General features: G+C 46.4%; 1 protein-coding gene across 1 annotated transcript in view; it reads left to right on the forward strand.

Annotated features, from left to right (window-relative positions):
- SOD2 (superoxide dismutase 2) overlaps positions 1-17,857 on the forward strand; it is a 49,716-nt gene that overhangs the window by 11,187 nt on the left and 20,672 nt on the right. The window lies entirely within an intron of this gene.

Here is a 17,857-nt window from a genome sequence, read left to right on the forward strand (position 1 = left end):
ACAGGAAGAAGCTGCCGGCGCCGGGAAAGCAGGGACCGCGCCAGGAGCAGGTGAGTATGCTTAGACCGCTGCCACTCCACCTCCCCTGCCGACCCCTGGGTATGACTCGTGTATAAGCCGAGAGGGGCAATTTCAGCCTAAAAAAATGGGCTGAAATTCTCGGCTTATACTCGAGTATATACAATTCTGACCAGTGTCCCTTTATGAGGTAATAACTCAGGAACACTTCAACGGATCCTAGCGATTCTGAGATTGTTTTTTCGTGACATATTGGGCTTCATGTTAGTGGTAAATTTAGGTCGATAATTTCTGAGTTTATTTGTGAAAAAAACGGAAATTTGGCGAAAATTTTGAAAATTTTGCAATTTTCACATTTTGAATTTTTATTCTGTTAAACCAGAGAGTTATGTGACACAAAATAGTTAATAAATAACGTTTCCCACATGTCTACTTTACATCAGCACAATTTTGGAAACAAGTTTTTTTTTTTGCTAGGAAGTTATAAGGGTTAAAATTTGACCAGTGATTTCTCATTTTTACAACAAAATTTACAAAACCATTTTTTTTAGGGACCACCTCACATTTGAAGTCATTTTGAGGGTTCTATATGGCTGAAAATACCCAAAAGTGACACCACTCTAAAACCGCACCCCTCAAGGTGCTCAAAACCACATTCAAGAAGTTTATTAACCCTTCAGGTGTTTCACAGCAGCAGAAGCAACATGGAAGTAAAAAATGAACATTTAACTTTTTAGTCACAAAAATGATCTTTTAGCAACAATTTTTTTATTTTCCCAAGGGTAAAAGGAGAAACTGGACCACGAACGTTGTTGTCCAATTTGTCCTGAGTACGCTGATACCTCATATGTGGGGGTAAACCACTGTTTGGGCGCACGGCAGGGCTCGGAAGGGAAGGCACGCCATTTGGCTTTTTGAATGGAAAATTAGCTCCAATCATTAGCGGACACCATGTCGCGTTTGGAGAGCCCCTGTGTGCCTAAACAGTAGGAACTCCCCACAAGTGACTCCATTTTGGAAACTAGACCCCCAAGGAACTTATCTAGATGTGTGGTGAGTACGTTCAACCCCAAAGTGCTTCACAGAAGTTTACAACGCAGAGCCGTGAAAATAAAAAATAATTTTTCTTTCCTCAAAAAAGATGTTTTAGCAAGCAATTTTTTTATATTCACAAGGGTAACAGGAGAAATTGGACCCCAATATTTGTTGCCCAGTTTGTTGTGAGTACGCTGATACCCCATATGTGGGGGTAAACCACTGTTTGGGCACACGTCAGGGCTCGGAAGGGAAGTAGTGACATTTGAAATGCAGACTTTGATGGAATGGTCTGCGGGCGTCACATTGCATTTGCAGAGCCCCTGATGTGCCTAAATAGTAGGAACACCCCACAAGTGACCCCATTTTGGAAACTAGACTCCCGAAGGACCTTATCTAGATGTGTGGTGAGCACTTTCAACCCCCAAGTGCTTCACAGAAGTTTATAACGCAGAGCCGTGAAAATAAAAAATAATTGTTCTTTCCTCAAAAATTATGTTTTAGCAAGTAATTTTTTATTTTTGCAAGGGTAACAGGAGAAATTGGACCCCAACAGTTGTTGCCCAGTTTGTCCTGAGTACGCTGGTACCCCAAATGTTGGGGTAAACCACTGTTTGGGCGCCCGTCGGGGCTTGGAAGGGAGGGAGCACCATTTGACTTTTTGAATGCAAGATTGGCTGGAATCAATGGTGGCGCCATGTTGCGTTTGGAGAACCCTGATGTGCCTAAACAGTGGAAACCCCTCAATTCTAACTTCAACACTAACCCCAACACACTCCTAATCCCAACTGTAGCCATAACCCTAATCACAACCCTAACCCCAACACACCCCTAACCACAACCCTAACCGCAACACACCCATAACCCTAATTCCAACCCTAACCCTAATCCTAACCCTAATCCCAACCGTAACCCTAATCCCAACCCTAACCACAACTGTAACCCCAATACACCCCTAACCCTATCCGTAACCCTAACCACAAGCCTAATCTTAACCCTATTTCAAACCCTAGCCCTAATTCCAACCCTAACCCTAAGGCTATGTGCCCACGTTGCGGATTCGTGTGAGATTTTTCCGCACGATTTTTGAAAAATCTGCACGTAAAAGGCACTGCGTTTTACCTGCGGATTTACAGCAGATTTCCAGTGTTTTTTTGTGCGGATTTCACCTGCGGATTCCTATTGAGGAACAGGTGTAAAACGCTGCGGAATCAGCACAAAGAATTGACATGCTGCGGAAAATACAACGCAGCGTTTCTGCACGGAATTTTCCGCACCATGGGCACAGCGGATTTCGTTTCCCATAGGTGTACATGGTACTGTAAACCTGATGGAAAACTGCTTCGAATTCGCAGCGGCCAATCCGCTGCGGATCCGCGGCCAAATCCGCACTGTGTGCACATGCCATAACCCTACCCGTAACCCTAACCCTAGTTCTAACCCTAACCCTAGTGGAAAAAGAAAAAAAAATATTTTCTTTATTTTATTATTGTCTCTACCTATGGGGGTGATAAAGGGGGGGGTTATTTATTATTTTTTTATTTTGATAGCTGCGATAGAACCTACCACAGCGATCAAAATGTACTTGTAATGAATCTGCCGGCTGGCAGATTCGGCGGGCGCACTGCGCATGCGCCCGCCATTTTCCAAGATGGCGGCGCCCATGGAGAAGACAGCCGGACATCGGGAGGGACATCGAAGCTAGGTAAGTATGGGGGGGTGGGATCGGAACACGTGGGGGGGGGATCGGAGGACCGGGGGAGCGGACAGGAGGGAGGAGGGGAGCGGACAGGAGATCGGGGCAGAAAGGACGACTGGGGGGGCGATCGGTGGCGGTGGGGGGGGGGGGCAGATCGGGGTCTGCAGCCATGGCAGATGCTATTGCAGCATCGGCCATGGCTGAATTGTAATATTTCACCATTTTCATAGGTGAAATATTACAAATCGCTCTGATTGGCTGTTTCACTTTCAACAGCCAATCAGAGAGATCGTAGCCACCCCCCCTGGGCTGAAGTACCACTCCCCCTGTCTCTGCAGATCGGGTGAAAATGGAGTTAACCCTTTCACCCGATCTGCAGGGACGCGATCTTTCTATGACGCCACGTAGGCATCACAGGTCGGATTGGTACCGACTTTCATGACGCCTACGTGGCGTTAAAGGTCGGGAAGGGGTTAATGACTCGAGTATAAGCCTAGGGTGGAAAATGCAGCAGCCTCCGGTAAATGTCAAATATAAAAATAGATACCAATAAAAGTAAAATTAATTGAGACATCAGTAGGTTAAGTGTTTTTGAATATCCATATTGAATCAGGAGCCCCATATAATGCTCCATACAGTTCATGATGGCCCCATAAGATGCTGCATACAAAATATTCCCCATATAATGCTCCATGCAGTTAATGATGGCCCCATATAATGCTCCATGCAGTTCATGATGGCCCCATAGATGCCCCCATATAATGCTCCATGCAGTTCATGATGGCCCCATAAGATGCTCCATATACAAATATGCCCCATATAATGCTCCATGCAGTTCATGATGGCCCCATAAAGGTACTTTCACACTAGTCCGTCGGTACGGGCCGTCGCAAACCGTCGGCCCGACGTACAGTGTGTTAAGTAGAACAATGGGGGCAGCGGATGCAGTTTTTTAATGCATCCGCTGCCCCATTGTAATGTCTGGGGAGGAGGGGGCGGAGTTCCGGCCGCACATTTGCGGTCGGAAATGGCAGACACGACGCACAAAAAAAGTTACATGTAACTTTTTTTTTTTTTGTGCCGACGGTCCTCCAAAACACAACGCATCCGTCGCATGACGGATGCGACATGTGGCCATACGTCACAATGCGTCGCTAATGTAAGTCTATGGTGAAAATACGCATCCTGCAAACAATTTTGCAGGATGTTTTTTCTCTCCTAAACGACGCGACGTATGCAAAACGTCGCTGGTGTGAAAGTAGCCTTAGATGCTCCATATGCAAATATGCCCCATATAATGCTCCATGCAGTTCTTTATGGCCCCATAGATGCCCCATATAATGCTCCATGCAGATCTTTATGGCCCCATAGATGCTCCATATAGTGCTCCATACAGTTCACTATGGCCCCATAGATGCTCCATATAACATTGTGCCACATGTAATGCTGCTGCACTTAAAAAAAAAAAATAAATAAATAAAAAAATGACATACTCCCCTCTCGTCGCTGCTCCTCAGCATCCTCCGCAGTGATTGTTCAGACAGAGGGAGGTGCGCACACTGTCATCGCGCCCTCTGACCTATACAGTCACTGCAGAGGACGCGGAAGACGGAGCGTCAGTGGAATGCGGAAAGGTGAATATGAAATACTCACCTGCTCCTGACGCGGTCCCTGCATGTCCCACGGTCTCCGGGCGCAGCAGCTTCTTCCTGTAGTGAGCGGTCACATGGTACCTCTCATTACAGTAATGAATATGCGGATCCACCCCTATGAGAGTGGTGTCCATATTCATTACTTTAATGAGCGGTACCAGTGACCGCTGAAAAGGGGAAGAAGCTGCCGTGCCCGAAGACTGGGACATGCAGGGACCGCGTCGGGAGCAGGTGAGTATTTGAGTCGTCGCTCCCCCTCACCCACCAACCATGACTCAAGTATAAGCCGAGAGGGGCACTTTCAACCCATTTTTTGGGGCTGAAAATCTCGGCTTATACTTGAGTATATACGATAATTGATATTTTAATTGTTGAAAGGCGCACTAGATACTGCAAATACATACAGAGATTACTGCCAGAAGTACAGATAAAAGTAGGGTGCAGGTTGGGCATCGCAGTTAGCGTATGTGTCACGTTACAGTTTCTTATCACTTGTGGATGAAGGGAAGCTCTCGTATCCACATGCGCCTTCTTAGTTTCTGGTCCGTCCGCAGACGTGACGTGGCTTCCATGGCAGAACAACAACAAAGGCTAAAGGTGTCTAGCTAGCTAGCTTTTAACCCCTAGCTCGCCCCCTCCCATATTTGCTACAGCCCTGCTCTATGTAGCAGAGGCGATCGGACAACTGCAGCTTCTAGTCTCCCATGGAGACTATTGAAGCAAGTCAAAAGTTAAAAAATAAAAGTTCTTAAATATATAAAGGTTCACATCACCCCCCTTTTGCCCCATTCAAAATAAAACGATAAAAAAAATCAAATATACACATTTGATATCGCCGCGTTCAGAATCGCCCGGTATATCAATATATAAAAATAATCCAGTTGGTAAACGGTGTAGCGAGAAGTCGAAACACTAGAAATATATATTATTTTTTTTTTATACATACTTTTGAATTTTCGTTTTCACAACTTAGATAAAATAGAACCTAGACATGTTTGATGGATATGAACTCGTAATGACCTAAATCATAATGGCAGGTCAGTTTTAGCATTTGGTGAACCTAGTAAAAAAGCCAAACAAAAGACAAGTGTGGGATTGCACTTTTTTGGAATTTCACCACACTTGGAATTTTTTTCCCGTTTTCTGTTACACGACATGGTAAAACCAATGGTGTTGTTCAAAAGTACAACTTGTCCCACAAAAAAACAAGCCCTCACATGGCCATTTTGACCAAAAAATAAAGTTATAGCTCTGGGAAGAAGGGGAACAAAAAATGAAAATGCAAAACCAAAAATTGTCGTTAAGGGGTTAAGCAACAGAACACATCAATGAATTTGTTTTTTTTGCTAGCCAAGTGTTTACAGTTGGGAAAGTGTCTCGTGGTAGTAGATCATAGAATCATAGAATAGTAGAGTTGGAAGGGACCTCCTGTGTCATCTGGTCCAACCCCTTGCCCAAGGCAGGATTCACTAAATAATCCCAGACTGATGTCTGTCCAGCCTCTGTTTGAAGACTTACATGGAAGGAGAACTCGCCACCTCTCATTGCAGCTTGTTCCACTCATTGATCACCCGAACTGTCAAAGTTTTTTTTTTTTCTAATATCTAATCGGTCTCCTGCAATTCAGTTTCATCCCATTGCTTCTAGTCTTTCCTTGTGCAAATAAAAATAAAGATGATCCTTCTACAATGTGACAGCCCTTGAGATATTTGAAGACAGCTATTAAGTCTCCTCTGTCTTCTTTTTCTCTTTCCCCCATGACGGCACCACGGAGAGAGAGAGGGATCCGCCCTCAGGGACAGGAAACCTACAGGTAAAAAAGGCGGTAACTCTCTCCCACATCAGTTCGGTTTCCTGTCCCTGACTGGGAACCTGCAGCATACCTGACGTCGTGGGATGCCGGGGGTAAATCTGGCCGATTTTAGGCAGCGGGGAGCCCTGCCTCGGACACAGTGTTTTTTTCTTTTCCCCGAAGGCCATGATTCCAGGGTCGGCAGGTCCTGTGCGTGTGCAGAGGGAGAGGCAGTGAAGCAGAATCCAGTCTGTGTCTCCCTGTGAACTCTTACGGCCGGTAATGGGTGGCGGCGGTCACCTGGTGTTATACCACCGGTCAACCTGTGGCCCAGGATAGGATGGTGGCAGCAGCTGCCTGCAGGGAAGCGCCGTTGCTAAGTGGGGCATTGGCGGCTGCTCCCGACGCTCCCTCCTGGAGGCTGGATGCTGGAGAAGTGAGCCTCGCGCCGGCCGCAGGGCATCTCTGGGGAAATCCCAGAGTGCGCAGGCACAGGGAAGCATTTCTGGGGTGGCATGCTGTTTTACTGGGTAATCGGGGCGGTGGCACGCCACCCGCATGGAGAGGATAAAAAGGTGGGCAATTAGAGGATTCGGTGCTCAAATTCGCCATGAGTGACAAAGAGCAACCGGCAGAGCAAACCCTGCAGTCCCCTCCAAAGAAACACCGGCAGCAGGAGCACCATCACCCGCAGCGGGGAAATGCCTCTTCCCAGCGTTGCAGTTCAGGATGCCAGCATTGCAGTTCAGGATCCCAGCGCAGCAGAGGCTCCGGTGGATCCGAAAGACCAGCAGCGGTTCAAGTCGTGGAAACAACTACGCCAGAACCGGTATCCCCCTTACAGTAGGAGGGTACGTGATCTCCGTGAAAGTTCATCTTCTAAATGGGGTTTATTGTGTCTTCTTAGGGAAAGAAGTGCGCAGCAAAATCTAAGCACAGAGTATGTACGATCTACTCAGTAGAGCTACGTGGGTGAAAAAGCTCTGTACTACATGTATAGAACATACCATATGTGAAGGGTCCCCGTGATTCGCATCTGACTTAAAAGAGCTGATCAAAACCCAGGTGGAAGATGCACTTAAAGGTGTTAAAAGTTCAAAAAGAAAGTGTAAATCCAGACAGATCCCGGAATTAAGTTCCAGTGAGGAAGAAAGCGACTGTTCTAGTTCAAATGGCTCACTCTCTTCACCCTCATCCTCTTCGTCCTCGGAGGGGGTCGCAATTGCTTCCCTATTGAAGAAACGGATGCATTAGTAAAAGCGGTTAGAGCAACAATGGGGCTAGTAGCGTCCCGACCCAAAAAAAGGCACAAGACTTTGTTTAGCGGTCTAGAGCAAAGGAAACGAAGAGCGTTTCCATTAAACGAGGAAATACAATATTTAATAAAAAAGGAATGGAAAAGGCCAGACAAAGTCCTCTTAACCCCAAAGAAAAAATACACCTTGATGATCCTGTTTGTTCTTTCAGGGGAAAAGCGCCAAAATTGGACGTTGCTATTGCAAAAGCCTCCAAAACATTTGCCTTGCCTTTTGAAGACATGGGAACTCTGAAAGACCCCATGGATAAAAAGGCTGAAATATTCTTGAAAGGGTCTTGGGAGGCTGCCGGTGGAAGATTAAAACCAGCCATAGCTGCAACATGCACCACCAGAGCCCTAATGGTGTGGTTAGACCACCTAGAGTCACAACCAAAAGATAAATTCCCGAGAGAATCTATTTTGGACTTTGTCTCAATACTGAAAGGAGCAGCTGCATTCCTAGTGGGCGCCTCTATAGGCTCAGTAAGACTAGCGGCAAGGTCTGCTTCCTTTTCGAACGCGGCAAGAAGGGCTTTATGGCTCAAGTGCTGGTCGGGAGACCTACAAACAATTGCCAAACTATGCTCCATTCCCTGCGAAGGAGAATTCCTATTTGGGCCAACCCTAGACGACATTCTTGATTAAAGCAGGGGATAAGAAAAAAAACCTTCCTGGGGTTTCCCAACCAGTCCTATAGACTGCCCTTTCGGAGCAGGAGATTTATATGCAGAAAGCCCCCTAAAGGTCAAAAGGAGGGATGGGAGGATAAGATTTTGAGGGAAAGGGTTCATGTTCAACAAACCCGACAACAAAAACCACCCCAATGAAGGTGTGCCCCAGGTGGGAGGGAGATTGGCCTGCTTTCTTCCAGCCTGGGAAAAAATATCGGGAGCGTATGGATATTAAATATAATAAGAACAGGGCTAAAGCTGAAGTTCCATAGGATCCCATCCCATCACTTTGTCACAACCCTTCAAAGGAAAGTAGAGGCCGAACAGCTAGGCCTCCAAAAAGAAATACAGAGTCTAACAAAGAACATCCTGCAAGAAGTCCCAGACTGGGAGAAAGGCACGAGATTTTACTCCCCTCTGTTTCTTCGGACAAAACCGGATGGAACTTACAGGACAATCATAAATTTGAAAAAGCTAAACAAGTATCTAGCGACTCAACGTTTCAAAATGGAAACAATAAAGACGTGTGAGAACGCTTTATCCATCTTGTTTCATGACTGTCATCGATTTAAAATACGCATATTACCATGTGCCCATCCACTTAGATCATCAAAGATTTCTCAGGGTGGCAGTAATGATGCAAGGGGAGTTAAAACATTACCAATTCAGGGCCCTCCCCTTCGGCCTAGCCATAGCCCCGATGGTGTTTACGAAACTAATGGCGGATGTCATGGCTCACATAAGAGATCAAAATATCCTGATAGTGCCATATCTGGACGACCTCCTGGTAATTAGCAAATCCTCTCTCCATTGCAGTCAACAGCTGGACAAAGTGATGACAAACCTAGGATGGCTGTTAAACCTAGCAAAGTCCAGGATCATTCCAACCCAAGTACAACAATACTTGGGAATAATGATAGATTCAAACAGGCAAGAATGCCATCTCCCAGGGGGGAAAATTTCGAGCATGACACAACTGGAAGCACAACTGAGGGGAGCCCCAGGCATCACCTTGCGCAAAGCAATGTCTATACTAGGATCAACGACAGCCTGTATCCCAGCGGTCCAATGGGCCCATAGTCATACCAGGGACCTTCAGTGGGAGATACTAGAGGCAGAATCTCACTTAAAGGGAGATTTAGAAAAGCACCTAAAAATCTCAAACGATACGTTCCCTAGCTTGGTGGGTGGATCCAGACAACCTAGCCAGGGGTGTTCATGGGTATGGCCAATATCTATAACACTGACCACAGATGCAAGCCCCTGGGGCTGGGGGGCTCATCTCAACAATCATATTCCTCAAGGTCCTTGGTCAGAAGAGCAAAAAATCGGTTCTTCAGACATGAAAGAACTCTTGGCGGTGAAATATGCTATCGGCCACTTTGTAGACTCCCTCCAATCCCATCATGTGAGGTTGTTCTCAGACAATAAGGTGGTGGTAGCATATTTCAATCCCCAAGGAGGCACCAGGTCTCAAGAATTGATGGAGGTAACAAGATCCATCCTGCTGTCAGCAGAGACCAATCTAGCTTCATTATCGGCTCTTCATATCAAAGACACAGAAAATCGGGTCGCAGATTTTCTAAGTCGAACACAGCTGAGGCAAGGCGAGTGGGAATTGAACCAGGGGGTATTCAATCATATAGTAGAGCTCTGGGGTCTCCCGGGGATGGACTTGTTCGCAAACAGTCTAAACCGGAAGACTCGCGCCTTCTGTTCAGTCAACCTATGGGGGAGCCCAGTGACCCTAGACACCTTTCCAGTTCCCTGGGATTTTCATCTAGCCTACGCCTTTCCCCCAATATCGTTAATTCCCTTAGTATTGAGGAAGATTCGGGAGGACAGAGCAAGGGTGATTATGATAGCCCCCTTTTGGCCAAAAAGAGCATGTTTTTCGTGGCTAATTATAATGTCCATAAGACTCTCTTGGCTTCTTCCAGACATTCCAATCCTTCTGTCTCGGGGACCGGTAAATCATCCGCAAATAAAAAAACTTGTATATGACGGTCTGGAATTTTGAAAGGGACCTTCTGTTTAAAAGGGGATTCTCTTCAAACCTAGTTTCCACTTTTCTTCTAAGTAGGAAACCTGTGACTACTATGGCGTATGGGAAGGTTTGGAGGAGATTTTTGTTGGTCTCTGGTGCCAGTTTAGCCGGGGAGATCCCAATCAAAAAAATCCTAGAGTTCCTTCAGATGGGGCTGGAAAAGGGCTTGGCAACAAGCACACTTAAAGTTCAGGTGGCAGCACTAGGCGCCCTTTACAACTACTATTTAGCAGGAAATCGCTGGGTAACGAGATTTATTAAGGCCTCAAGTAGATCTAGACCTGTTTTCCACCACACTACGCCCCCCTAGGATCTAAACTTAGTACTCTCTGCATTAACCAAAGCACCTTTTTGAGCCTTTGTCACAAGCCTCTTTAAAAATCTTATCCTTTAAAAACTCTTTGCTAGTAGCACTAACATCAGCTCGCAGGATTAGTTGATATACAGGCTTTATCAGCGTACCCGCCTTTAACTCAGATACTAGATGATAGAGTGGTCCTTTAAGACCGACTGACCCATCCTATCTGCCTAAAGTGGCATCATGATTCCATAGATCACAGGAAATCTCTGCCCTCTTTCTGCCCCAACCCCAAAAATAAATGAACTCCTACACACATTAGATGTTAAGAGGTGCCTGGTCCAATATCTGTCAGCCACGAGGGACTGTAGGAGGGATAGGTCTCTTTTTGTGTGCTTTCAGGGTCCAAAGAAAGGACATAAAGCATCAAAGGCCAGGCATCAACTGGCGAGATGGATAAGAGACGCTATCATCCTTTCGTATTCCTCGTGTAATGAAGCTATTCCAGAGGGGGTAAGAGCTCATTCGACCACATCAGTGGCGACCTCATGGACAGAGCCGGAGCCTCAATTGAGCAGATATGTTTAGCAGCTACTTGGTCTTCTCCCTCTACGTTCTTTAATAATTACCGACTAGATCTGACCTCTTCTTCAGACCTCACCTTTCGCAGAAGGGTTCTGGAGGCAGTGGTACCCCCCCCTAATGTACATTGTATGAAATTCTCTCCGTGGTGCCTTCATGGGGGAAAGAGAAAATCATAGTTACTTACCGATAACGGTATTTCTCTGATCCCATGACAGCACCCATACATTCCCTCCCTTAACGTGTGGGTGTGCACACTAGGATTAGTTAATGTTAAGTCACGTGGTGCCTCTACTAAGCTTAAATTTAAAATATTTTGTTTGGTTTAACCGTTTAAGTTACAGCTGAAGTTCTGTTAAGGCTCTGTAAACCAACTGATGTGGGATAGAGGTACCGCCTTTTTGACCTGTAGCTTCCTGCCCTTGAGGGTGAATCCCTCTCTCTCCATGGTGCCATCATGGGATCAGAAAGATACCGTTATCGGTAAGTACGATTTCTCCAGTCACCTTCCAGGACAGCAGTATCGGAGGATGTCTCCCCACCCTAATGGGGGACAGGAAACAGAAGAGGTTAAATACTCTCCCCTTCCTGCAACCACCAGTGATTTTCCTGTCCCCTATAGGGCATGAAGAGGTCCGGGATAGTGCTGCTGTGGCCGGCGATCGGGAGCACTTCTTACCCTTTTATGCCGGGCAGCTGAGGTCGGGGGCTCCGCTCTCCTCCGGTGGCTGCTCCAGTCTCAACAGCTCTTGTGCGACTCGGGACCCCCTTTCCTGCCCTTCCTGCGCCTCATGGGGTAAAGCAGGGCGGTGACGTGCGGCCGGGGTCCTTCTCGGCATCTTACTCCTGCTTTGCTGCTGGATCCAGCGTCGCGTGCGCAGCGGAAGTGACGTCGGCCCGAACTTCTGGTTTGTTCCTGTGCGTTCCACGCTGGAGCACATGCGCGCATCGGCCGGCGATTTCCGGAGCAGGCAGTAATTGGGGCGTCCTCTTTGGGGTTCCCCCTTTCTGACCACAGGGAGGAAGAGCACTCAACTAACGCTGGGACCTCGATCCTTTAAGATCCTGGTCTTGGGATGCCTCCAGGTAAGGCCCATTTGTATGTGTTCCTTTGTGACTGTGACGGACTGACCTATGGACGGCGACAAACCCACACTCTGCTTCTGCAGAGCCCAGCGTTCACCCTCCTACTGTAAGTAGCAGATGTGGTCCCTTACTGTCCAGGGTATAACCTTATGGTGACTTAGTATGCCTTTATCTCTCTTTTAGGGAGACCAGGTCCCTGCCCCTAAAAAAAAAAAGGATAAGGTGCCCAGCCGCAAATGTGGTATATGTGCCTCCAGACTTCCTTCTGCATATAAGAAGGAACTCTGTCAGCCTTGCACGGATGACGTATTACGTACCGAACAGTCCTCTCTCCTGGACAGCATAAAGACCCTCACAAAACAAGAGGTTCAATCCTCTGACTACTCTTTCCCAGACCCCGATACCTCAACCACCTCCTCCTAAGAGGAAAATGGCTCCTGTGGAATCAGACTCTGACTCTAGCGAGATCCGTACCTCTGGTTCGAAGGACATTGGGAGAATGAGGGTTCCACTCCCACTCCCGAAAACAAACAAACAAAAAAAAACGTTTTTTCTTCCGATGATATGGAAGAACTGATTAGTATGGTGAAAGGCACCATGGGGGTGGAGGAGGAGGAAGTGAAACAGTCCGTACAGGACGAAATGTTCGGGAACCTAGGGACCAAAAAGGGTTTCCCATACACGGAAATATTGAGAACCTTATCCTTTGAGTGGGGCCTCCCTGGAATAGGACTAAGTGTCCCTTCAGAGTTAAGAAACCGCTTCCCGCTGGATGGGAATTGTTCCTTATGGGAGATCCCCAAGGTAGATGTGCAGGTGTCCAGGGTCTCTAAAAGGATGGCTCTTCCTTTTGAAGACTTCCCAGCTCAAGGATCCCATGGATCGTAGAATCGAGGGCTTGTTAATGGAATCCTGGGACATCTCCACTAATCTACTAAAAATGAATTTGGCCTCTACGTGCATCGCCAGATCTGTACTCCGCTGGCTTAACACGTTAGAAAATCACCTTACCCAGGCTTCTAGGGAGGAGATACTGGACTCTCTTCCCCTACTCCAGAGAGCAATGAGATTTTTGGCGGATGCCTTGGCTGAGTCCATCCATGTACCCGCAAGATCAGCAGTCCTCTCCAATTTATTCAGGAGAGCACTATGGCTTAAGTCATGAGGGGGTGACCATACCTCTAAAACTAAGCTCTGTGGTATTTCCTTTCAGGGACTCTATGTATTTGGCCCGGCCCTTGCCGAAATTTTAGACAAGGCTACGGATAAAAAGAAATCTCTTCCAGAGCAGAAGAGCTCTAGAAAACTGTTTTTTTTTCTTCCCTCCCATGACCAATCTTCCCAGAGAGAGTACAAGGGGAAAGGTAAAATAGGACAATGGAGCTACCCAAAAGGGGGTAAGAACAGAAATATCCTTGTCCCCCCAACATCAGCAGACTCCTGATAAACAATGACTGCGCTCTTGTCAGGGGTCGACTCTCGGATTTTCTTGCCCAGTGGCAAAACATCTCCACAAATCGGTGGGTTCTCCAAACCATACTGACGGATTGAGGTTAGAATTCGGGAGTCCTCCCCCTTAGCGTCTGACAATTACCTCCCTACAGTCTCCACACCTGCGAGAGTCCTTGATGTTAGATCTGCAGGATCTTCTTCACGCAAATGTGATTTCCCTTGTACCTCATCCAGAGATGGGGGGGGGGGGGGGGGGGGGGAAGGCCACTATTCTCTCCTATTTTTGGTGTTTAAAAAAAGAAAAACCCTCTGGAAAACACAGGATTAAGGCTACGTTCACATTAGCGTTAAGCTAATTTGCGTCGGGTTTGCGTCGGCGACGCAGCGGCGACGCATGCGTCATGCGCCCCTATACTTAACATGGGGAACGCATGCGTTTTTTTGTGTTGCGTTGTGCGACACATGCGTCTTTTTTGCCGCAAGCGTCGGACCAAGAAAACGCAGCAAGTTGCATTTTTCTTGCGTCCGATTTTCGGCAAAAACCGACGCATGCGTCGCAAAACGCAGCGTTTTTGCGTGCGTTTTGACGCGTTTTTGCGTGCGTTGTGCGTTGCGTCGCCGACGCAGCGGCGCACAACGCTAGTGTGAACGTAGCCTATCATAAACCTGAAACCTCTGAACCGTGTAATCAAATACAGAAGATTCAAAATGGAATCGGTCAAGTCAGCGATCCCGCTCATCGGACAGGATTGGGTGATGGCTACGGTAGACCTGAGGGATGCCTATTATCACGTGCTTAGAGTGTTCTCCAAGATTATGGCGGAGGCGGTGTCCTTTTTCCGACAACAAGGGATTTCCATCATCTCACATTTAGACAACTTTCTCAGTCGCTCCATCCATCCCTCGTCTGAACCAGGAAGTGACAAAGTCCTGGAAATTTTGGAATCCCTGGGGTAGATCCCGAATTTGAAAAAATCGAATCTCCATCCCTCACCAAGGGAGCAATTCCTGGGAGTTCTTCTGGACTCGGCGAAAGAAATGTCCTTTTTGCCCAGAGAGCCTCAGCTCGACCTCATCCACAGGATCTCCAGATTCAGAGACCAGAAGACGCCAACCTTAAAAGACTCAATGTCAATTCTGGGATCACTGACATCGTGCATTCAAGTAATCTCATGGGCTCAGGCCTATACAAGAGTCCTTCAGTCCCATGTCCTGCTGTACTCAAGAAAATGCCAAAATGCACTAACCAGTAAAATTCCCCTTCTCGGTCATGTGAAATCCTCTCTCTTATGGGGGCTAAACTACCGAAATCTCCAGCGAGGAGTCAGCTGGGATCAACTTCCTCTGAGGATACTCACCTCAGACACCAGTCAGAGAGGCGGGGGCACTGTGGTGGATGGATCTCACTTCCAGGGGTTATGACCCCCCCTCACTTCCAGGGGTTATGGCCCCCACACATCAGGTCCAGCAGCTCGAACATGAGAGAGCTGAAAGCGGTAGAGGAAGCGCTAAAAGCTGCATCGCTCCTCATCCAAGGACACCATGTACATGTCTCTTCAGACAATATGACCACAGTGGCCTATCTCCGGCACCAGGGAGGCACAAAATTTGCCAACCTGAAATCGACCTCTGCAAGGATTTTTTCCGGGGCAGAAACATGTTGTCCATAACAGCAGTACATCGGAAGGGATTGGACAATACACAAGCAGATTTTCTCAGCAGAAAGGATGTCCACCCGGGAGAATGGTGCCTGAACCAGGAGGTCTTCTTGTCCCTGGTGTCAAAATGGGAGTCCCGAGGTGGGACCTGTTCGCCAATGGTCAAACAAAAGGGCAAGAACATACTTCTCCCTCAGGCCCAAATACGGTGCACAGGGGGATAGATTCCTTTTCACATCATTGGAAATTCAACCTGGCCTAGGCCTTCCCTCCAATTTTTGTTAAGGATGGTACAAAAAATCCGATCAGATCGAGTCACCACGATTCTGATTGAGCCCATGTGGCCAGCAAGAAGCTGGTACAGAGCCTTGATGGATATGGCTCAGGAAGGTCCACTTGCTCCACCCCAGGAGGTCAATCTTCTTGAACAAGATCCCCTATTACACCCGGGTTTACACAGATTGAACCTTGCGGCCTGGTTACTGAAGCCAAAATTCTAAAAGCCAGGGGCCTCTCAGATGAGGTAATACAAACTCTCCAAAAGAGTAGGAAACCAGTAACCAATGTTATCTATGGCAAAGTTTGGAAACTGTTTTCATCCTGGTGTTTCCTGAACACACCTGACCCTTTCCATCCTAATATTGCACAAATTTTAGGATTTGGTCTTGGGAGTCACGCCTAGTACACTAAATACAGGTCTCAGCTCTTGGTTCCCTAAGAAATTAGTCGTTGGTATTACTCCGATACTGCTGTCGTGGAAGGTGACTGGAGAAAATAGAATTAGGGTTACTGGTAATTCGGTTTCTAGGAACCCTCCACGACAACACTAATTTCCCTCCCTATCTGATATTCTTATTGGATGATTCCTGCACTTGAGTGGTAACTATACATGCTACTGTGTCCAGAAAAAACACTGGTGGTTGCAGGAAAGGGAGGGTATTTAACCTCTTCTGTTTCCTGTCCCACATTAGGGCGGGGAGACATCCTCCGATACTGCTGTCATGGAAGGTTCCTAGAAACCGACTTACCGGTAAGTCTGATTCTATTTTTTTGCTAGCTTAACACTCCCAAATCCTGTAACCGTTCCTCATAGGGCATGGTTTGCAGACTCGTCACCATTCTGGTCGCTCTTCTTTGAACTTGCTCCAGTTTATTGATGTCCTTTTTTTTTATAAAATGTGGTGCCCAAAACTGGAAACAGTATTCCAGATGAGGTCTGACCAAAGAGGAGTAGAGGGCAATAATGACTTTGCGTGATCTAGACTGTATGCTTCTGTTAATACATCCAAGAATTGCATTTGCCTTTTTTGCTGCTGCATCACACTGTTGACTCATGTTCAGTTTATGATCTATTAGTATACCCAAGTCCTTTTCACATGTGCTGTTGCTTAGCCATATTCCTCCCATTCTGTATATGCTTTTTTAAATTTTTACTGCCCAGATGTAGTACTTTGCATTTTTCCCTGTTAAAAACCATTCTTAGTTGCTGCCCACTGGTCCAGTTTATTTCTTTTTTAATCCTCTCTCCTCTAGTATTAGCTATCCCTCCTAGCTTTGAGTCATCAGTAAATTTAATCAGTTTACCCTCAACTCCTTCATCTAAATTATTGATAAAGATGTTGAACAATACAGGGCCCAGGACAGAACCCTGTGGTACCCAACTTGAGATTCTTTCAACTGGATGTGCAGCCATTTACGACCACTCTTTGGGTCCCATCACTAAGCCAGTTATGAATCCACCCAACAGTTGCCTTGTCCATTCCATACTATTTTTTCAATAAGGATTGTGTGAGATACTTTGTCAAATGCATTTCTGAAGTCAATATCTACTATATACTATATCTACAGCATTTCCCTGATCCACCCAGTCAGTGATTCTGTCATAGAAGGAAATTAAGTTAGTCTGACATGACCTATTGGTTACAAACCCATGCTCACTCTGTTTAATTACTTCATTCTTATCTTGCATACATGTTGTTTAATAATTTGTTCAAAGATCTTTCCTGGTATAGATGTCAGACTCGCCAGCCTTTAGTTCCCTGGGTCCACCTTCTTCCCCTTTTTGAAGATAGGAACAGCATTTGTTCTTCTCTAGTCTTCTGGGACTTCTCCTGTTCTCCAAGAATTTTCAAAGATTATGGAGAGTGGTTCAAAATTTCTTCTGCTTATCTCCTTCAGTACTCTGGGGTGTAATTCATCTGGACCTGGAGACTTAAATTAATTTATGTTAGCGAAGTGTTTCCGCACTATCTTTCTGTTTATAGATATCTTGGATTCTATTCCTTTAATAGGACAATGAAGATCAGTTGATGTTACAATTCCTTTCTGAGAGAAAACAGATGCAAAATAGGAATTTAAAAGTTAGGCCTTCTCAACATCCTTTACCATTTCATCATTTTCATCCTGTAAAAATGCTATAGCATCTTTGACTTTTCTTTTACTTTTGACATATCCCCCAAATCCCTTTTTTTATTGCTTTTGATATCTCTTGCAAGCCTGTTGTGAATTTGGTTTTTGGGCTCCCCCGGTGGTCACTGGTGGTACTGGACTTGTGTGCTTCACTTTCTCTG

The sequence above is a fragment of the Ranitomeya variabilis genome, chromosome 2, assembly GCF_051348905.1.
Source record: "Ranitomeya variabilis isolate aRanVar5 chromosome 2, aRanVar5.hap1, whole genome shotgun sequence".
NCBI classification, from domain to species: domain Eukaryota; kingdom Metazoa; phylum Chordata; class Amphibia; order Anura; family Dendrobatidae; genus Ranitomeya; species Ranitomeya variabilis.